At 44.0% G+C, this 23,275-nt stretch overlaps 1 protein-coding gene and 1 pseudogene across 1 annotated transcript in view; one reads left to right on the top strand and one right to left on the bottom strand.

The window, feature by feature from the left end:
- Positions 1-11,790, bottom strand: part of THG1L (tRNA-histidine guanylyltransferase 1 like) — a 34,773-nt gene extending 22,983 nt beyond the window's left edge. The window contains exon 1 of the mRNA XM_003818994.6: positions 11,678-11,790. The gene's annotated coding sequence lies outside the window, so the exon portion shown is untranslated. The remainder of the gene's footprint in view (positions 1-11,677) is intronic.
- A 4,983-nt stretch (positions 11,791-16,773) lies between these two features.
- On the top strand, positions 16,774-18,259 carry LOC100985565 (transcription factor SOX-30-like; annotated as a pseudogene).
- Positions 18,260-23,275: the final 5,016 nt, after the last annotated feature.

The raw sequence follows: 23,275 nt of genomic DNA, 5'->3' as shown, positions 1-23,275 counted from the left end.
TAAAGGGTTTCCCACTGGCCAAATATGCAATAATTTGGGCATTGATAAAAATAATAACTATAATTGATTGCAATTGTATTGCAATTGTATTGATAGTGCCTGTAATCTTAGCTACTTGGGAGGCTGAGGCAGGAGAATCGTTTGAACCCAGGAGGCAGAGGTTGCAGTGAGCCAAGATAGCGCCATTGCACTCCAGCCTGGGTGACAAGAGCAAAACTCCATCTTAAAAAAACAAAACAAAACAAAAACACACACACCAAAAGAACATAATCAGACATATTCAGGATGCGGGGTATTATGTAAGATCACTGACTTGGCTTCTTCAAAAAGTAAATTTTATCAAGAAGAACAATATCTTTCAACATGTGTCCTAGGAGAAAAAAGGAAAATGAAAAAGGAGGAGAAACAGGGAAGAAAGAAAAGGTAAGTGGAGGGCTGGGCATGGTGGCTCACGCCTGTAATCCTAGCACTTCAGGAGGCCGAGGCGGGTGGATCACTTGAGGTCAGGAGTTGGAAACAAGCCTGGCCTTGATGGGGAAACCCTGTCTCCACTGAAAATATAAAAATTAGCCAGCTTGGTGGCTCATATCTGTAATCCCAGCTATTCAGGAGGCTGAGGGAGGAGAATTGCTTGAACCTGGGAGGGAGAGTTTGCAGCAAGCCAAGATTGTGCCACTGCACTCCAGCCTGGCCAACAGAGCAACACTGTCTCAAAAAAAAAAAAAAAAAAAAGAAAGAAAGAAAAGGTAAGTGGGGACTGTTCCAGAATAAGAGATTTAAGAGACATAACAACCAAATACAATGCAAAACTCTTGACTGGATACTGGCCTAAAAACCATTAAAAACAGCTCTAAATTCACTGGGGAAATCTGCAATTACAAACAACCCTAGGTTTTAGTGGTTTGTAGAACAAAAGTTTATTTCCTGTTCAAGTCACTTGTACTGCCAGTTGACTATGGTTATATTCCTGATAGCTGTTTTGATCCCTGTGTCTTACCCCAAAACCCAGGAAATGATTAGAAAAGCTTCTACACCGCACAATGTGCATCTTGCTGCTCACAATATGTTTGCTGAAGCAATATGGCCAAGCGCTAAGATTATAGGGGAGGAGTGTGTCATCTTCCCATAGAGAAGAAGAAAGTGAATACTTTTGAGTAATAATATAATCTATTGCCACTCTTTATTAGTGGATACTAGGGAATTTTAAATTTTACAGGTATGATAATGTAGTGTGTAAAAGACTAATCTTAGGAGACATATTAAGAAGTATTTAGGGATGAGATAGTAACAGTAAAAAAGTAGATTGGTAGTAAAAGCAAAAGTGGCAAACTGTTAACAACTATTGAATCTAGTGGTGGTTTTATGGGTATCCATTATATTTTTTTTTAACTTTTCTACATGTTCTGGGTGGAATTGTGACTCTCCTAAAATATGTTGAAGTCCTAACCCATATATCTGTGGATGTAACTTTATGTGGAAGTAGGGTCTTTGCCCTATTGGCTACTGTAAGCAATTAAAATGGGGTCATTAGGGTGTGCCTTTAGTCCACTATGACTGGTTTTCTTATAAGAAAACAGAGACACACACAGAGAGGAAGAATGGCACCTGAGGAAGGAAGCAGAGATTGGAGTGACGCATCTACAAGCCAAGAAAGGTCAAGGATTGTCCTTGACAAAGCTGAGGCAGGAGAATCACTTGAGCTTGGTAGGTGGAGATTGCAGTGAGCTGAGATGGTGCCACCGCACAGAGACAGGGTAAGTCTCTGTCTGAAAAATAATAATAATAATAATTGAGATGACAGATTTGGACTGCAGAAACTGAGCTTTAAATTATCAAAGTGACAGGAAGATTAGGAAATCTGCCAAATGTCGGTTAAGGATGAACCAGAATGATTTGACGGGGCATATTTGAATGAACTGATAGAATAAACATAATAGATCAATATTGAACTAAGATGAATCAAGAAACTGGTTATGGTAAAGATAACTGCCATTTTTTTGAGCACTCGCAAATTGCTATGTGATGCTGCATAAACCTTGTACAGGTCATCCTTTTTCATCCTCAGAATAATCCATTTTACAAATGAGAAAACAAACAGAGGCTTATAGGGATTAAAAGTCTGCACTTTTAGCCACAACACTCTCCTGCTTCAATAAAATAGTTAGCACATACTATGTCCCTGGTGCTGTGTTAAGCACTCAGGATACCTTTTCTAGACCCATCCTCTCAGCCACCTTGTTGAGAAGCATTATTCTCCTTACTTATCAGATACCTACAAGAGATACAATAACTTCCTGCAGTACTATATATGGGAACCAGGGAAGCTGGGAGCTTCATCCAGATCACTGTCTTTACAGGTGAATTCTACCTAGATCCTACCTACTCTCAGGGTTCTGACAGGTGGAGAAGATAAGACGATTATACTGCAAGGGAAAACGTGGGTGTCATAGAGTTCCCACAGACAAAGTACCATGAGAATCCCCAGGAAGAATGTTATTGAAGGGGAAAAGTAAACCCTAAATTTCTTTGAAACTCACAAACCGTTTTGTAAAATTCTGCACACAGGGAATATAAAATGGTGTAGCTGCTATGGAAAACAGTATAGCAGCTCCTCAAAAAATTAAATATAAGGCTGAGCATGGTGGCTCACACCTGTAATTCCAGTGCTTTGGGAGGTCATGTGTGGAAGACTACTTCAGCCCAGGAATTCAAGACCAGCCTGGGCAACATAGCAAGACCCCATCTCTAAAAAAAAAAAAAATTAAAAACAACCACTGGGTGCGGTGGCTCATGTCTGTAATCCCAGCATTTTGGGAGGCCGAGGCCAGCAGATCACGAGGTCAAGAGTTGGAGACCAGCCTGACAAACATAGTGAAACTCCGTCTCCACTAAAAATACAAAAATTAGCTGGGTGCAGTGGCGCATGCCTGTAATCCCAGCTACTCAGGAGGCTGGGGCAGGAGAATCGCTTGAACCCGGGAGGCGAAGGTGGCAGTGAGCCAATATCGCACCACTGCATTCCAGCCTGGGCGACAGGGCAAGACTCCGTCTCAAACAAACAAACAAACAAAAAATTGAATTACCATTGGTCCTGCAATTTCACTTCTGGGTACATAGCCAAAAGAATTGAAAACACAGTCTCAAAGAGATATTTGTACAGCCATGTTCATAGCAGCTTTATTCACAATAGCTAAAATGAGGAAGGAGCCTAAGTGTCTATTAATGGATGAGTGAATAAGCAAGATGTGGTATGCATACACAATGAAATATTATTCAGCCTTAACAAGGGATGAAATTCTGACACATGCTACCACATGAATGAATCTTGAGGACATTATGCTCCATGAAATAACCAAGTCACAAAAAGACAAATGCTGTGTGATTGCACTCATATGAGGTGCCTACAGTAGTCAGATTCATAGAGGCAGAAAGTACAATGGTGGTTGCCAAGGGGTTGGGGAGAAGGGAATAGGGAGGTGTTACTTGGTGGGTACAGAGTTTCTATTTTACAAGGTGAAAAGGGTTCTGCAGATTGGTTCATAACAATGTGAATGTAGTTAACACTACTGGATTGTATACTTAAAATGGTTAAGATGGTAAATTTTATATTCTGTGTATCTTAGCATAATTAAAAATAAATTAAAAATCTTCACACAACAGGTGTTTATGACCTAACTGGACCTCTATTTTTATTTCTTAAATTTTCTGTTACTTAGAAGATCACTTGCTCACTGCAGGCTGACACAAAGAAAAATAATTTCCTTTGGCATAAAAGTCATATTTCATTTGACTTGATGCAGACTCATTTGGTTTGTGCTAAAAGCTGCATTATGTAAATGAAATTTACAAAATGGATGGTGAGGAGGGGAAAGAAGAAGGAATAATTTGTGTCTAAAATCTCCTTTCTCCTCTGAACCACTCTAATCTAATTTCTGGCTTGGAGTAATGTATGTGATTCCAGGAATGACTGCCTAGGTCTGTCTTGGTTTTGAGGCAGATATAAGCATTAGGACATACCAGGATATACAAGGGTACAAAATTTAGAACTATTATTCCAGAATAAGTTCATGATTACAGGGAGTTATAATTATTATATTTGTCCTGCATTTTTTAGGCATCGCTTACATAGGTCAGCGTGAATGGATTTTATTTCTAAAGAGTCATTGATTGTGTGTCCTTAAAAGGACACGTTCAAGTTAACTACTCATTCTTTCTCTACTTAACAGGGGTTCCAGAAGTCAGAGGATGTGGTTGACGGAGGGCTTGGAAAAAGATGTTAGGAAAAGAGAAAGAGGAAATTAAATGTATGTTGCCTAGTCCCACTTGACCTTGTTCCATTTAATTTCACAAATGTACTCATTCATTTAACAAGTATTTCTTGATTTATTTCTATGTACCATGCACCAAGGCTATCACACAACAGCAAACAAGACAGCCATGCTGCCTGCCTGGTGGGGTTCACGGTCTGTTGGGAAAGACAGACCTGATGACAAACAATTGTGTGAAGTGTTGTGAATCAGGCTGGAGGCCTGGTGCTGGGGGCAGGTGTGGCTGGGGATAGTCCATGAAGTTTCCCCTGAGGAAGCAGTACTTAAATTGAGACCCAATAATGAGCTCATAAGACAGCATGCTTACAGGTTTCTGGAATATTTGAATTGTAATGTTGGGTGAATGTTTTGCCACAACATTTTGCTTGTATAAGACTTTGGAAAGGAACCCTGCCTGAGTAGTGTGAATTTCTATATCATGGGTCAGCCAATGAATAAACACTGATTGAGCACCTTCAAAGTGTGAGGGCACTGGATGATGTGTGAGGTGTCTGGGCCAACTGAGAATCATTTTGATATTTCAGATATCCAGGACTGATTAAATGGAAGAGATAGACAAAAGACAAAAAAAAAAGGAACTTTTGTGTCCATAGGTACTGACTAGGAGGATATCATTGATAATAATTATACCTTCTGGACATAAACTTATTCCAAACCATATTCTTATAGGTTATTCATTTTTTTCCTCTCTCAATGAGTCTGTAGGGGAGGTAAGACAACAGTTTTCTCCATTTTATAAGAAAGGAAACAAATGTTGTGGGGATTAGTTAAGTGATTTGCCCAATGTCCCACAACTTTCCAAACTAGGATTAGAACCTAGGCCTTTTGACACCAAATCCAAGGTCCCCTCCACTCTGCCACCTTGCCTTTCCATGCTTATCAGGAATGAAGTAGATAGCTGTTGTCTTTGCCTGCCCAGCATTTCATTTTTCTGACTTTGGACCAGGGAAGCCCAACTGTCCTTTCCCCACCTTCAGGCTATGTAGTCCAGGTGGAGATAATCCCTCCTCACCTGTTGCTCCAGGGTGAGCACACGGCCAAGACACTGTCATGTCCTAGTGTGAACTGGATAAAGATCCCTCTCTTCTGTCACACACAGTCCTGCACCAGGATAAAGGCTTGGTGAATGCAGCCTTCGCTGGATTTCAGCCCCTGCTTGTCCTTTTTTACAGTGAACAACCTGCACAAATATTTGTGGCCTTCCTAATGACTGAGACCTAGCCAGTAAGGTTCTGAGATGTGGATCTGACCCAAGCCAGGTCAATGAGACAGTCTGGCCCTTTGCTAGGATGACCAGGAAAGACAGGCTCTCTTCCCATTAGAATTGTTAACACTGGTGGCCATGTTGCCTTCAAAAGGGAAGAGACCACCCAAGATTTCAGTTTACAGAAAGGAAAGAAAATGTGACAGATGGAGACAAAAACTGGGATAACATTGAGCACCACACTTGGAGCCAGTGCTACCCCTGGACTCATAAGTTCCTGGAGAGGGGGACTTACTTAATATTTTTCAAATCTGAATCCTTTATGCCTAGAACAGTGCCTGACACGAAGCAATCAATAAATATCTGTTGAATAATTGAGCTGATAAATTCCTTTTTTTGTTTTTCTTTTTTGTATATGTAACTGGTTTGTTGGAAGTCTCAATTCATTGGGGAGTATAAATAAGAAGTAACTTTATTTTTCCCAGTAACTGTTCTCTCATGTTCTCCTTTCTTACTGGTTAGCAATTTCCTTGGAGCATGGCTAGGCACGGTGGCTCATGCCTGTAATCCCAACACTTTGGGAGGTTGAGGTGGACAAATTGCTTGAACCCAGGAGTTTGAGACCAGCCTGCACAATGTGGCGAGATCCTCTCTCTCTCCCCACCTCCAAAAAAAAGAAAACCAAAAAACAAAAACCCAGAATCTTGAACAGATCCCACAGATTCCCAGGTAGAAAAATGTTCTAGTATTTGTGTTCAAGATTGATTAGCAGGTGCGGTGGCTCATGCCTGTAATCTCAGCACTTTGGGAGGCAGAGGCAGGTGGGTCACTTGAGGGAGGCCAAGAGTTCAAGACCAGCCTGGCCAACATGATGAAACACTGTCTCCACTGAAAATACAAAAGTTAGCTGGGTGTGGTGGCACATGCCTCTAATCCCAACTACTCGAGAGGCTGAGGCAGAGAATCGCTTGAACCTGGGAGGCGGAGGCTGCAGTGAGCCGAGATTGCACCACTGCACTGCAGCCTGGGCGACAGAGGGAAACTCTGTCCCCCCCCCCCCGGCAAAACAAAAGAGAGAGGAAAGAAAAGAATCCGGCTGTGATTTGAAACATAAACAAAGGTGAAGAAAACCTGGAGGTGGCTAGGCTACTGAGAATTTATTTTGTTATTTCAGATGCAATACCGATTAAAAGGAAGAGGTGGATAAAGAAGAAAAAAAGACGGAAGAAAAGAGAGAGAGAGAAAGAAAGAAAGAAAAAGAAAAGAGAGAGAGAGAAAGAAAGAAAGAAAAAGAAAAGGAAAGAAAAGAAAGAAAGAAAGAGAAAGAAAAGAATAGAATAGAATTTGGTGTCCATAAAATGTTTTGAGGCCCTATATCACAAAGAACTCTAATACTTTTTAGAAAAGGCAAGGTATTAAGACATCTTGATATAATATAAAAATATTATTATTGATACAGAGACAGAGTCATATTCACTGAAGTGTAAATTTCACCACATAGCTATGAGTTATAGGGCTGCATATAGAGTGGCCCATAATCATTTGGTCCTGAAAGGGTCATACGTTGGTAGAGAGATTGATGCAGGCAGATATTTCAATTTAATTTTTTCCAGTGACTGGGCTGGCTTATCGAATAAAAGAATTTGAATTCTTCATGCCCATCTAAAAATGGAATCTGGAATGTGAATTGACTTTCTGATTTGGCTTATACTATTAGTCATTCCCATGCATTAAAAATTAATGGTAGAAGAAAATCTAATAAATGATTCATGATTTTTTTTTTTGCTTGGGAAGAATTATTTCCTAATCTGAGTTCAATGATAGCTTTCATTTTAGCAATAGGAAAAAAAGTGCATGACAAATACTACTACTCATGCTTGATTTTTATTACTCATTCTGGTTACTTGAGTAACAAAAGAGGTTCCTTAAACACTCATACACAGAATTTCTCCTGTAGATATTTCAGGCATAGTTTTCTTCTGTTGCATAGTAGTCTGTGAAGAAACGTTAAATTAGGAAGAGAATTCAAAGAATTTCAAAGACTGAGCAACATCACATCACTGACATATTTACACTATTTAAGGAAACCTTTTTCTCCTTCCTTTTTTCAACCTGCTTTCTTAGGTTGAAAAAGAAATATTTTTATCCATGATATTTTGTTTTTGAAGATTACTGCCTGTGTACACATTTTTAGGCAAAATCTCAGCAACTCCTGGCCTATTGGATTTGACTTATTATGGATATAATCTAAAAGTTACCTTCGTTTTTAAGTTACTATATTTGTAAAGAACAATTCTGTAAATATAGAATCTCAGGATGAGTAAATGTAATATAAATCAGAACCTAGATAGAGTAACGTTATGTATATATCTATATAAGCATAACCCACATGTCTTCACTCTCTAACTATATTTAGGCTGTATTTTACATGTCTGAAGTTGAACATCATCTTTTCCATCTACACATTCAGTTTTGGTCAGATTTATTTTAATTTTCCTGGTCAACCAGGTTTGACAATTTAGAATAATTACTGGCTGTTCTTCATTCTCCAAAAATAATGGTCAACATATTGAGTGTTTATTCAGTTCCAAATTATATGTTAAGCCTTTACATAAAATATAACCTCACAAAAATTATTTTAAGTATGCACTGTTATTCACATTTTATAACTGGGGAAACAGTCTTATAGGGATTAAGTGACTTACCCAAGGTCACATAGTGGGGGAGCCAGGATGGGAAGCCAGGAATGCAATGCAAGAGCTTATGTGCTTAACTCATTTTTCTGTTCTACCTCTCAATAACACCATCATATTGATCTATAGATTCATTTATTCATTCATCTGTTAATTGATTCATTCATTCCACAAACGCTTTTTTAAAAAATTTTACTTTCCATTGCAACAAAATCCACATTCGACACAAATGCTTCTTAAGCAATCATTTTCAAATCAGAGACCGTAGACAGTGCTAGGAATTGATTAAGACAAGGTCCTTGCTCTAACAATTGAGGTAGCAAATTACATTAACGAAAAATTAAAGCATGATATAAGTGTTTTAGGAATGTTGTTTCTGTTCCTTTTTCCATAAATTTGGATGTTTTTACCTGCAAATAACTGAAAACCTCACTAATGAAATCTTAAACACTATGGAAATTTAATATCATATAGATAAATTTACTTTGTTAATTTCAGGACCTCTTCAGGGGCTCAGTGATGTCATTAAAAATTGGAACACTTTTAGTTCTTCTGTTTCACTATCCATAGCATATCAGAGAGATCTGTCCTCATGCTCACAAAATGGCTGCTGTGGTAGCAACCAGCAAGTTCTCACATTACAGCATTTAAAACAGAAAGGAAAGAGATAAACAGAAAAGAGTGCTCTTTTTATATCTGCTCTTTTATTAAGGAAATTTTTTTTTTCACCAGAAGCATCCAACAGACTGCTCCTTATGTCTCAGTGGACAAAACTTGAGTCACATGCCCACCTCCGTAGCAATTTCTGACATAAGGGAACAGTACTTGGCACAATGCCTTCTAAACAAAATCAGAGTTCTGTTAGCAATGAAAAGTGTGGAAAGATGGCTAGCAGGTAGGCAACAATGGCCCTACCCCTCTTCCAATATGAGTGCCAAAACAGAGGTATATAGAAAGTGCTGTGAAAGCATAAAGAAATGTTATACTCTGCCTAGGATAACCAGAGATAGCATTTTAGAGAATGTGACATTTAAGCTGGGGCCTTAAAGGATAGGTAAGAGTTTATCAGGTAAAGGACAAATATCTCAGAAATCAGGGCTGAGTGGACCTTAAAAAATGTTTAGTACAAATTCCATTCAACACTTGCATTTCCTTCATAGTCATTTCCAAATCTGACATATTCCTTTCTATGGCCTCCAGACAACTCAGAGCCATTTAATGCCTAGTCTCCTTGCTTTGGCCAACAGTGATTAGACATGCTTAGGAGATCCAAGATAATATAAATACAAGAACCACATTTTTGCTAGCTGATTAAATGTTCTTTTGATCAAAAGAGATAACAAAAGACATAATAGAAACACTGTATAGGGCCTCAAATATCTTTTCCTTTTCCAGATACCTTTCTCCCTCTTCTCATCCTTCTCTTTTATTAACTATGTTATTCTCTTATTTTAGGGAATGCCAACACTGAAAAACTACAACTTACTTTGATTTTTCTGGTAGCACTGTAATAAAACTGTAGGACACCATGTGATAGAGACAAGAGCTCCACTTGCTCTTTATTCAGTATTAAAACTGTATTCATTATTGTTTTTTGTGTAACAAATTATCCCAAAACTTGGTAGCTTAAAACAAAAATAGGCCAGGCATGGTGGCTCACACCTATAATCCCAGCACTTTGGGAGGCTGAAGGGGGTGGATTACCTGAGGTCAGGAGTTCAAGACCAGCCTGGCCAACATGGTGAAACACTGTCTCTACCAAAAATACAAAAATTAGCCAAGTGTGGTGGCACGTGCTTGTAGTCCCAGCTACTCTGGAGACTGAGGCAGGACAATTGCTTGAACGTGGGAGGCGGAGGTTGCAGTGAGCTGAGATTGTGCCATTGCACTCCAGCTTGGGTGACAAGAGCAAAACACTGTCTCAAAAAAAAAAAAAATACCCCTTTAACTTTAGCCAATATGTACACACACAGAATTTCTTACAATTAATTTTCCACAACTTTCCATAACTTGCTTAAAACTTCAGCTTTATTCTACCTAACTTAAAACAATCCTTTAACCCTTTAATCTAGGCAAGAAAATTTAGTCACATGACTTCTTATAATCTTTTACCAAAAAAACACATTTCACTTTCCCTACACACCTTACATGTAGAACTACTTCTTCAATAGTCTCAATTACATGTTACAATGATAACTTTCAGCAATTATGACTTTTGGTGAAAACCCTGGTTAGTAAGCAATTTTAACTATGTACTAGGTGTGGAGCCTAGGACCTCAACAGAAGTGCAGATAAGGTCTGACTTTTTCTAGCATTGCTAGGGGGTATGGCTAACACCACATATCCCTAGACCTTATCTGGAATTTAATGTCTTCAAGGTAGGTAAATTGAACAATTTTCAAAAGTCAAAGAAGCAGTTTATGACCTTAAAGCATTTAGCAAACCTAATATCTGGCCTGCATAATTTAGGACAAATGTTTACATTTTTAAAGGTATTTTTATTTTACTAATAATCTTTAAAACTGTATTTATTTCCCTAAGGTTACTTAAGTCACATGAACTAAATAAAGGGCATTACACTTTTTACTTTTCTCACAAAATATTTGATTTAAGCACTTAATTATTATAATTTTTTCTTTTTAGATGGAGTCTTGCTCTGTCACCCATGTTGGAGTGCAATGGCACAATCTGTGCTCACTGCAACCTCTGCCTCCTGGGTTCAAGCGATTCTCCTGCCTCAGCCTCCTGAGTAGCTGAGATTACAGTGCGTGCCACCACACCCGGCTAATTTTTTGTATTTTTAGTAGAGACAGGGTTTCACCATGTTGTCCAGGCTGGTCTCAAACTCCTGAACTCGTGATCCACCCACCTCATCCTCCCAAAGTGCTGGGATTACAGGTGTTGGCTACCATGTCTGGTGCACTTAATTATTTTTAAGCCAATTAATCAAAGCTCTTTCATATGTAAACATCACACACATAATACATATAAATACATAGACAAGTCTGGGTGCGGTGGCTCACGCCTGTAATCCCAGCACTTTGGGAGGCCGAGGCGGGTGGGTCACCTGAGGTCAGGAGTTTGAGACCAGCCTGGCCAATACAGTGAAATTCCACCTCTACTAAAAATACAAAAATGAGCTGGGCATGGTGGTAGGTGCCTGTAATCCCAGCTACTTGGGAGGCTGAGGCAGGAGAATCACTTGAACCCGGGAGGCAGAGGTTGCAGTGAGCCAAGATTGCGCCATTGCACTCCAGCCTGGGCAACAAGAGCGAATCTCCACCTCAAAAATAAAAAAATGTATAGACAGTTAGATGATAAACAACTCTTTCCCTAAGCCATGAATTGAGCCCTGAACCTGGGCCACCACCGTGAAAAGAGAAAGCAGAGCCACATGGTTAGGTTACAAGGTCAAGCTCCCAAGGACATACAAGACAAGAGGGAAACCTCACCCAGTTTTTTTCAGGGACCTGCAGCAAAGTTCGTAACTGACCAGTTTGCTAGGCCATCTTGAACAGCAGGCTTATAGGTGTCCTAAGCCCATGTTCTATCCTAAGGTACCCCTGTTTATGACAGAACAATACAGAACAACACACAAAATGCACCAGATTGACTACAGCTTAAGACTAGCCTCACAAATCCTTTCTTCCATTACTTTGCAGGAAATAGTGATTTTTACCATTCCTACAACCAGTTTGCACAGAGAGAGAGAGAGAGGAAAGCATTGCTTGAGGCAAGGTGGGGAAGGTGAGGCACTCAGGGAAGCCAGAGAAAGACCCACCCATTGCCGCAACTGAAAAGTTCAGGCGGCCTCTTCTCGGTACTGAAGGGATCTTTTCCAGCAGTCCCATCAGCTCTCAAGTGTCCCCTTTAGGGGAAGAAAAAGCTCCCTGTGTCCCACGATCTTGTACATGCCTAATCCTGTCACCTACAGCTGTCAGCAAAGAGTACAAGGCAGAGTATTTCAAAGAGAATAGCAGTTAACATCCCGTAGTGCCAAACCTGTTCTTAGCCAAAAGGGACTTTAACGAAAGGGGCCTCTAACACCCGAAATCTTAGAAGGGACTCTAACCCTCCTAAGTCAGGCCTCTAACCCAAGGATGGTCAAGTGTCCTTGCCTTTTATTAAGAGGGGCCTCTAACCCACTCTGTCTTAGGAGAGGCTCTAATTCTTCTAAGTTGGGCCTCTGACCCAATCCCATTCTTTATCTGGGTACCCCACCACTTGCCCAAAGTCGTCCAATCAGTGCTGCAGCCTATTTCCTTTGGGATGGGAGTCTCCTCAGTATCATGCCTTCAGGGTTCGCCAGAAAGATGTTACTAGACCCTACCACATACCCAAAGTTAGCCTTTGGGTTGGGGTTTTCCACAGTATAGTCCATTCTGTGTCAACAGAAAGATGTTACAGGACCCCACCACTTACCCAGGGTTTCTGCACTAAATTCCCATCTGGGTCACCAGAAAGATGTTACAGGAAAGGGGTCCAGATCTAGACCCCAAAAGAGGGTTCTTGGATCTCCCACAAGAAAGAATTCAAGGTGAGTCCCTAAAGTGAAAGCAAGTTTATTAAGAAAGTAAAGGAATAAAATAATGGCTACTCCATAGACAGAGCAGCCCCAAGGGCTGCTGGTTGCCCATTTTTATGGTTATTTCCTTTTTAGACCATATAGGGTAACTTCCTGACATTGCCATGAAATCTGTAAACTGTCATGGTGTGTCCGGAATTGGTGGGTTCTTGGTCTCACTGACTTCAAGAATGAAGCCACGGACCCTCGCGGTGAGTGTTACAGTTCTTAAAGGCGGCGTGTCCGGAGTTTGTTCCTTCTGATGTTCGGATGTGTTCGGAGTTTCTTCCTTCTGGTGGGTTCGTGGTCTTGCTGGCTCAGGAGTGAAGCTGCAGACCTTCCCAGTAAGTGTTACGGCTCTTAAGGCGGCGCGTCTGGAGTTGTTCATTCCTCCCGGTGGGCTCGTGGTCTCGCTGGCTTCAGGAGTGAAGCTGCAGACCTTCGAGGTGAGTGTTACAGCTCATAAAGGCAGTGTGGACCCAAAGAGTGAGCAGTAGCAAGATTTATTGCAAAGAGCGAAAGAACAAAGCTTCCACAGTGTGGAAGGAGACCCCAGCAGGTTGCCACTGCTGGCTCAGGCAGCCTGCATTTATTCTCTTATCTGGCCCCACCCACATCCTGCTGATTGGTAGAGCCCAGTGGTCTGTTTTGACAGGGCACTGATTGGTGCGTTTACAACCCCTGAGCTAGACACAAAGGTTCTCCACTTCACCACCAGATTAGCTAGATACAGAGTGTCAACTGGTGCATTCACAAACCCTGAGCTAGATGCGGGGTGCTGATTGGTGTGTTCACAAACCTTGAGCTAGATACAGAGTGCCAATTGGTGTATTTACAATCCCTGAGCTAGATATAAAGGTTCTCCAAGTCCCCACCAGACTCAGGAGCCCAGCTGGCTTCACCCAGTGGATGCCGCACTGGGGCTGCAGGTGGAGCTGCCTGCCAGTCCCGCATGGTGCGCCTGCACTCCTCAGCCCTTGGGTGGTCGATGGGACTGGGCGCCGTGGAGCAGGGGGCGGCGCTCATCGGGGAGGCTGGGGCCGCACAGGAGCCCATGGAGTGGGTGGGAGCCTCAGGCATGGCGGGCTGCAGGTCCCCAGCCCTGCCCTGCAGGAAGGCAGCTAAGGCCCGGCGAGAAATCGAGCACCGCGCCTGTGGGCTGGCACTGCTGGGGGACCCAGTACACCCTCCGCAGACGCTGGCCTGGGTGCTAAGCCCCTCATTGCCCAGGACCAGCAGGGCCGGCCGGCTGCTCCCAGTGAGGGGCCTGCCAAGCCCACGCCCACCTGGAACCCCAGCTGGCCCGCAAGTGCGCGTGCAGCCCCGGTTCCCGCTTGCGCCTCTCCCTCCACACCTCCATGCAAGCTGAGGGAGCCGGCTCCCGTCTTGGCCAGCCCAGAAAGGGGCTCCCACAGTGCAGCGGTGGGCTGAAGGGCTCCTCAAGTGCCGCCAAAGTGGGAGCCCAGGCAGAGGAGGCGCCGAGAGCGAGTGAGGGCTGTGAGGACTGCCAGCACACTATCACCTCTCAATGGCGCTGGTGGGAGTGTAGCAGTGAGGATGACAAGAGGTCATTCTGGTTGCCATCTTGGTTTTGGTGGGTTTTAGCTGGCTTCTTTATTGCAATCCGTTTTGTCAGCAAGGTCTTTATGACCTGTATTTTGTGCCAGCCCCCTCTCATCCTGTGACTTAGAATACCTTAACCATCTGAGAGTGCAGCCCAGTAGATTTCAGCTTCATTTTACCCAGCACCTACTCGAGATGGAGTTGCTCTTGTTCACACACCTCTGACAGCTTGATTTATTTGTCTGCCTCTTTTATTAGCTTTTGCTCATGCACACAGTTGACTCTCCCATTTAAACCTTAGTACCGTGGTTCTCAAAGCAGGGTATGGGGATGGACACTCTTAGAGAGTCGGCTAGGTTAAAACTATTTTCATAATAATCCTAATGCAATATTTGCTCTTTTCACTTTGTTCTCTTGTGAGTGTAATGTAGGGGAAAAATACCGTTTTTATCCCCCCATAAAAATGTGTTACCACATAATGGTTTTATTATTGTTTTAAATTAGTTGATAGCTATTTTTAAAATTTCAGTTTTTATTTATAACATAGTAAATATTGATAGACAAAATCCAAATGAACAAAAGCTCTTTGGGGATCTTCAGTAGTTTTTATGGATATAAAGAGTTTTTGAGATTAAAAAAAAGTTTAAAAATCATTGCCCTTGTCTGTCTGCCAGGTATAAGAACTCCTGTTGACCACATTTGATACCACAGGATTAGACAATGAATTGGAGTTGGTCTTCTTTGAGTGATAACTTGTCTTGACTGCAAAAATCATCTACATCAAGATAAACTATAGCTTTTGGCCAGAATGTCATTTAGAAATTCAGCAAATGTTAATACAGGATTTCTTTTTGTTTTTCTTGGTGATGTTTAATGGAAACAAACACAACCCTAGTAAAAGGAGAAGCATAAATATGGAAAAGATTTGGAAGAGTGTCCAGCAAGCCCTTAACACGGGTAGTGATTATTACTGTTTTATTATTACCCTATCACAGTCGCTATTCATTTATTTATTCAACAAGTATTTATTGAGTACTACATGCCAGGCTCAGTGGTCTGCATTGCGGATTCAGTGATGGGCAAAACACAAACAGTTCTGCCTTCAAGGACTTTATAGTCAAGTGGGAGAGGCAGTGGAATCAACACATTAAAAATTCTAATTACAAATTGTGTTAAGCAAACGAAGTGACAGAGGTATAAGTAGACCAAGATTTGATCTGATTTTCAGAGTCAGTAAAAGCTTCTCTGAATGGCCGGGCGCGGTGGCTCACGCCTGTAATCCCAGCACTTTGGGAGGCAGAGGCGGGCGGATCATGAGGTCAGGAGATCGAGACCATCCTGGCTAACACAGTGAAACCCCGCCTCTACTAAAAATACAAAAAATTAGCCGGGCGTGGTGGCGGGCGCCTGTAGTCCCAGCTACTCGGGAGGCTGAGGCAGGAGAATGGCGTGAACCCGGGAGGCGGAGCTTGCAGTGAGCCGAGATCGCGCCACTGCACTCCAGCCTGGGCGACAGAGCGAGACTCCGTCTCAAAAAAAAAAAAAAAAAAAAAAAAAGCTTCTCTGAAGAAGTCCCAGTTGAGCTGCATTGAAAAATGTGTAGGAGGAATTAAGGAGACAAAGGAAAGAGTAGCACGCTGAGCATGTTTAAAGACCCTTCAGTAGAAAGAGAATGATGTGGGGCCAATGTGGCTGAAACCCAAAGACTCAGGGCTAGAGTGGTAACTGTTTAATGGCAAAAACCACAATTATGTTTGCACCAACCTAGCAGTAGTAGTAGTAGGTAGTAGTAGTAGGTTAGATCCCAAGCCATTTGGGGATTTTAAGGCTTTGCCAAGGATTTTAGACTTTTCTCACAGATCAGTGGGCAGCCATGGAAAGAAAGCTTTAGGAAAAGTGTGACAACCTTAGATTTGTATTTTCAAAAGATAGCTGGAGTGTGGTGGGGCAAGGCTGACAAACAGGGAGATTATTTACAGGGCCTCGGCAGTATCCAGGTGAATGATGGTGGGAGCCTGGAACAGGGTAATGGCAGTGGAGACCCAAAGGAGTGGATGAATTTGGGATGTATAATATTTTGGAAGTAGGGCCACAGGGCCTGGCGATTAATTGAAAGCTTAACTAGCACAAGAACCGTACAAAGTCGAAGACTCTTCCCAGCAAGATCAGCTAATGGGTTATTGATAAGTTGCAAAACCTTCCCCATGCTCCCTTGGCAAAGATTCAAAAGCCCTGGTGATACTCAGGGCCGACAGATTACTCAGGCCGCACAAAGCCCGTGCACAAGGCCGTGCGCGTCTTGAGACTCAAGACTTTATTCCCTGGAGGTCAGCGGACTGGAAGCACAACGTTTCTTGGACAACGCCATTGTCACAGCTCCCGGCGGGGAAAGGATGATTAAAGACAACGGCCGGGAGAGAACTCAACAAGAGAGGGAAAGTCAGAGCGAAAACCGGCAACCCGTCCTGAGGCTCCCGCCATCACGGGTGATTTGAGGACTCAGCACGAGGCGAGAGGCGAGAGCATGGGCTGGGAAGAGCCACAAAACCCGCCTGTGATTGGCCCGGATGGGGGTATCGGTCGCTTGTGATTGGGTGACGCCGAGACGTAGAACTGCGTTTTGAACCACGTAGGGTTCTGGGTAGCAAAGGCCTTGCAAGGGTCTTAACCGAAAGCGGGAGGGGGAAGGTCGCCAACAAACGGCTGAGCTCACTATCCGGGCCGGGGCGTCCCCCTCCCCCATGGAGAGAGCTAGGCCGAAGCCGCCGCCTCAGCCGCACCCTTTGAGTCCCGCTCCGTCCCTGCTGCCGGTCGAGGGCACCTCCTTTTGGGCAGCGGCCGTGGAGACCCCTCCGTCGCCGCCCACGCTGTGCGCGGCCGCCATTGCGACCGTGGCCTCCTCGTGTAGGGAGGCTTTGGTGCTGTGTGCGGCGTAGCAGCTGCTGGAGGTGAAGCTGGAGCAGGTGTTGCTGCTACCACAGCCCCACGCTCCTGGCAAGGGCGCCGCTTCCTCTCCCAGCGGCAGTTCAGGCCCGACCTGCGGCTCCTGCCACCGCCGGTCTATTCCGAGGGCGCCCCCTGTAGGCCCGAGTTACACCCGGTGCAGCCCCGGGCGCTGCACGTCAAGGCCAAGAAGCAGGAGCTAGGGCCTTGCCTGGACGCATCGGTGAGGCCTCGGGGGGCCGTGGAGACCGGTCGTAGCGCCTCCAGGGCGGTCAAGTTGGAAGGCCTCGGGCCGGCCCTCGACTACTTCCGAGGGAACGAGAAGGGCAAGCTGGAAGCGGAAGAGGTCATGAGGGACGCGATGCAGGGCGGGGAAGGCAAAAGCTCGGTGGCCATCCGAGAAGGTGTGATCAAAACGGAGGAACCCAAGAGACTCCTCGAGGACTGCAGGCTCGGCGCCGAGCCCGTGTCCAATGGCCCGGTTCGTGGCAGCGCGGAGGTCATCTTGGCCCCAACGTCCGGTGCCTTTGGGCCGCACCAGCAAGACCTCAGGATCCCTCTGGACTCTCCACACTGCTTCCCCTGGGGCCCGGATCCAGTTTCAGGAAGCTCCGCCTTCAGAGCTGATAAGATTGACCAAGGTCCCCCTGACACCAGTGCCTATTAAAATGCAGTCCCTACTGGAGCCTTCTGTAAAAATTGAAACCAAAGATGTCCCCTCACTGTGCTGCCCTCAGATGCAGGTATTAGACAGCAGGGGAGTCTGGTTTTCAAAACTGTGCCTGTGTTGCCCCATAGGGTATATCAGCAGTTCCCAAGTCTAAACTACAAAAGTAAAGTAATGGAACTGATTCTTTTCAGGGTAGTCTGCACAGGTATCACTTCTGATCGACTTGTACATATAGCAGTAAAATACACGAACGCCTTCAAAATTCTCAAGTATTTTTTAAAAAATCAATTTTAAGGCCTACTATTTAGATAGGACTAATTTTTGTGCACAAAAATAGTAGTATTCTTGATAGACATTTTCCTGATCCTCTGGCTAGAAATTGGGGCCTTTAGTCTCCCTGCTCTGTTATGTGGCTTCATGGCGAGGTGTACTCTTGGGCCAAGTGACAGGATGAAGAGAGAAAAAAGGCAATCGAGATTTTCCTCTTCCACTTTTCAGAACGCAGATCCTTTGGTCAGATAAAAGGATTCTGCTCTTTCAGAGTTTTAGGTGCTTTTCTGGTCGCTACTGATACTGCTGCTACCAAAAAAAATTATTTTTTCTTTTTTTTTTCTTGAGACAGAGTCTCACTCCGTCGCCAGGCTAGAGCGGCGCTTGGCTCACTGCAACCTCCAACTCCCTGATTCAAGCGATTCTCCTGCTTCAGCCTCCCGAGTAGCTGGGATTACAGGCACGTGCCTCCAAGCCCAGCTAATTTTTTATTTTTAGTAGAGACGGAGTTTCATTGTGTTGGCCAGGATGGTCTCATTCTCCTGACCTCCTGATCTGCCTGCCTCGGCCTCCCAAAGTGCTGGGATTTCAGGTGTGAGCCACTGCACCTGGCCAAAAAACATTATTTTTTTCTAGAGACAGAGTCTCACTTTGTTCCCCAGGCTGGTCTCAAACCTCTGGCCTCAAGTGATCCTCCTGCTTCAGCCTCCCGAAGTGCTGGGATTACAGGCATGAGCAACCACACCAGCCCTGTTAATATTTCAGAGTCCTCAGATGGCTGCTTCATGCATCCTGTCCAGGGCTTTTAGTTTCAGCCAGTGGGAGAGACAGACTATGCTTACTCTATCTTACTTAGAACTAGAACCCCAAGAAATTTATTTATTTATTTACTTATTTATTTATTCATTTATTTTTTGAGATGGAGTTTCTCTCTTTTTGCCCAGGCTGGAGTGCAATGACACACTCTTGGCTTACTGCAACCTCTGCCTCCTGGGTTCAAGCGATTCTCCCGCCTCAGCCTCCCGTGTGGCTGGGATTACAGGCACATGCCACCATGGCTGGCTAATTTTGTATTTTTAGTAGAGACAGGGTTTCACCATGTTAGCCAGGCTGGTCTTGAAGTCCTGACATCAGGTGATCTGCCTGCCTCTGCCTCCCAAAGTGCTAGTATTACAGGCATGAGTCACCGTGCCTGGCTGAAAGTTATTTATTTATTTATTTAGAGATGGTCTCACTCTCTTGTCCTGGCTAGAATCCCGTAGTGTGATCACCGCCCACCGCAGCCTCAACCTCTCAGGCTCAAGTGATCCTCCCACCTCAGCCTCCTGAGTAGCTGGAACTTAAAGGCACTGCCCACCATGCTCAGCTAATTATTATTTTTTATATCTTTTTACATTTTTTGTAGAGACAGGGTCTCACCATGTTGCCCAGACCGGTCTCAAATTCGTGGGCTCAAGTGCTCTGCCTGCCTTGGCCTTCCAAAGTGCTGGGATTATAGGCGTGACCTACCACGCCTGGTCAGAAATTTATTTTACATGCTGATTTTGTAGAAAAGGGAAAACAAATATAGTCCAACCACAATATCCCCATCCTCCTAACCTAGTCAACATCTTAGTACTGTGATATATTTCCTTCCTCCTAAGCATTTTTTTCATAGTTGAGAAAACATAATTTTCATTCCTTCTTTTCAAAGTTTTAATTACTTTTTTTTTTTTAGATTTTTATACAAAATAGAGATGGGGTTTTGCATGTTGGCCAGACTCGTCTCGAACTCCTGGGCTCAAGTGATCCTTCTGCCTCGGCCTCTGAATGTGCTGGGATTACAGGCCTGAGCCGCTGGGCCCAGCCATTGCTCCTTGCTCCTTTTTAAATCTTTTTTTTTTTTTTTTTTTTTTTTTGAGACGGAGTCTGGCTCTGTCCCCCAGGCTGGAGTGCAGTGGCACAATCTCTGCTCAGTGCAAGCTCTGCCTCCTGGGTTCACGCCATTCTCCTGCCTCAGCCTCCTGAGTAGCTGGGACTACAGGCGCCTGCCACCATGCCCAGCTCATTTTTTGTATTTTTAGTAGAGACAGGGTTTCACCATGTTAGCCAGGATGGTCTCGATCTGACCTCGTGATCCGCCCACCTCAGCCTCTCAAAGTGCTGGGATTACAGGCTTGAGCCACCGCGCCCAGCCTAAATCTCTTTTTAAATATTCAGAATTGGACATGGTGTGACCAGGATTTCATATCCTAAGTGGGAAAAGTTAAGGTTTAGGGCTTTTGAGAGGGTCCACATCCTTTTCCTAAACAGTTCACTCTGTTCTTTTGGACTCAGAGTAGAGCAGCCTTTTACTCAGACAACCCAGGAAGAAGGTCATGTTGAGGTTTGAATGCAGTCCTATAGTAGGGGAGAATGAAATGGCCCCATAGCCTAATAGCCTGGCTTGGAACAGGGATTCTAGGCCTCTGTTTGATTTTATGAACCTTTAACTTTTCCACTCCAAAAGTGAGGAATCACTTTCTTTCCAAAGTCAATTAAATTTGGTTTGAGAAGTTTCTGTGAAGTTTATAATACCCTGTCAGATAAACAGGGACATGTTGTTGGGCCTGAGCATTTCTCAGAATGACCTCCGTTGAAATGGTGATCTCGTTACAAATCCCAGGGGCAGGTAACTCTTGACCTTGAAGCATGCAGCCCTGCTTTCCTATCCTGGAATGTTAAATCCAAATGCCCTTAGAGGCCAAGCGCAGTGGCTCATTTCTGTAATCCCAGCACTTTGGGTGGCTGAGGTGGGAGGATCACCTGAGCCTAGGAATTTGAGACCAGCCTGGGTGTAGGGAAAAGAAAGAGAGATCAGACTGTTACTGTGTCTATGTAGAAAGGGAAGACGTAAGAAACTCCATTTTGATCTGTACTAAGAACATTGTTTTGCCTTGAGATGCTGTTAATCTGTAACTTTAGCCCCAACCCTGTGCTCATAGAAACATATGCTGTATGGGATCAAGGTTTAAGGGATCTAGGACTGTGCAGGATGTGCCTTGTTAACAATATGTTTACAGGCAGGTTGCTTGGTAAAAGTCATCACCATTCTCTATTCTCAATTAACCAGGGGCACAATGCACTGCGGAAAGCTGCAGGGACCTCTGCCCCAGAAAGCCTGGGTATTGTCCAAGATTTTCCCCCGCTAAGACAGCCTGAGATATGGCCTCATGGGAAGGGAAAGACCTGACCGTCCCCCAGCCCGACACCCGTAGAGTCTGTGCTGAGGAGGATTAGTATAAGAGGAAGGCCTGTGTCTCCTGCATGTCCCTGGGAACGGAATGTCTCAGTGTAAAACCCGATCGTACATTCGTTCTATTCTCAGATAGGAGAAAACCCCCCTGTGGCTGGAGGCGAGATATGCTGGCGGCAATTCTGCTCTGTTGCTCTTTGCTACACTGAGATGTTTGGGTGGAGAGAAGCATAAATCTGGCCTAGGTGCACATCCAGGCATAGTACCTTCCCTTGAACTTATTTGTGACACAGATTCCTTTGCTCATATGTTTTCCTGCTGACCTTCTCCCCACTATCACCCTGTTCTCCTGCCGCATTCCCCTTGCCAAGATAGTGAAAATAGTAATCAATAAATACTGAGGAAACTCAGAGACCAGTGCTGGTGTGGGTCCTCCGTATGCTGAGCGCCGGACCCCAGGCCACTGTTCTTTCTCTGTACTTTGTCTCTGTGTCTTATTTCTTTTCTCAGTCTCTCGTTCCACCTCATGAGAAATACCTACAGGTGTGGAGGGGCTAGCCCCCTTTACCTGGGCAACATAGGGAGACTCCTTCTCTACAAAAAGTTAAAAAAAAAAATAGCCCGGAGTGGTGGTGCACACCTGTAGTCCCAGCTACTTGGGAGACTGAGGTGGGAAGATCACTTGAGCCCAAGGAGGTTGAAGCTGCAGTAAGCTATGATGGCACCACTGCACTGCATCCTTGGCAACAGGGTCTCACTCTGTTGCCAAGGACACAGTGCAGTGGTGCCTCAATAAATAAATAAAAATAGGAAAAGAAGAAGTCCTAGGAATCCATTACCCTCCACCTCTGAATTGTGGCCCAGTATCACCTAGGAAGGAGCTTGGGATGAATATTGAGAGGTATGGATTCTCATCCTGACTCATCCACCACTTGGCCTTTTTTTTTTTTTTTTTAGACGGAGTTTCACTCTTGTTGCCCAGGCTGGAGTGCAATGTCGCGATCGCAGCTCACTGCAACCTCTGCCTCCCAGGTTCAAGTGATTCTCCTGCCTCAGCCTCCCGAGTAGCTGGGATTAGAGGCATGCGCCACCATTCCTGGCTAATTTTACATTTTTAAATAGAGATGGGGTTTCTCCATGTTGGTCAGGCTGGTCTTGAACTCCCGACCTCAAGTGATCCACTCGCCTCGGCCTCCCAAAGTGCTGGGATTACAGGCATGAGCCATCACGCCCGGCTCCACCACTTGGCTTTGACTTTAGGCAGACCCTGGAATTTTTCTGAAATTCTGCCTACTCTGTAAAATGGGAATCACAATGCCATCTGTGCATAGGAATGCACCCCACAGACCTCTAATTACGGAGAGCAAAATTGACTACGGGCTCCCAACTGTTGCACTGTGAAATCCATCATCATGTTTATACTGAGACCAGATTTCCTTCAAGCTTTTTCTAGCTAGTTCCTGGGTATATAAGGGATACTAAGGCAGGCCCATTTCTGGGAGACATGCTAGACCTGCCCTTGGCCAAACATTTGTAATGACTTTTCCTGAAGGAAAAAAAAAAAAAAGGATGTTTTATTGACTGAGCTGGGCAATGCCAGGCTGGTGGCTTCTTTTTTTCTGTTTCTGTTTTTTTTTTTTTTTTTTTTTTTTTTTTTTTTTTTAAAGATAGGACCTCACTCTGTTACCTAGACTGGAGCGCAGTGGTGCAGTCACGGCTGCCACCTTAGCCTCCCAGGTAGCCGGGACTACAAGCATGTGCCACCAAACTTGGCTAATTTTTTTTTTTTTGAGTGACAAGAGCGAAACTCTATCTCAAATAAATAA

Source organism: Pan paniscus, chromosome 4 (assembly GCF_029289425.2).
Source record: "Pan paniscus chromosome 4, NHGRI_mPanPan1-v2.0_pri, whole genome shotgun sequence".
Lineage (NCBI taxonomy): Eukaryota > Metazoa > Chordata > Mammalia > Primates > Hominidae > Pan > Pan paniscus.
The sequence above is the reverse complement of the archived record's forward strand: the minus strand, read 5'-3'. Positions and strand labels throughout refer to the sequence as shown.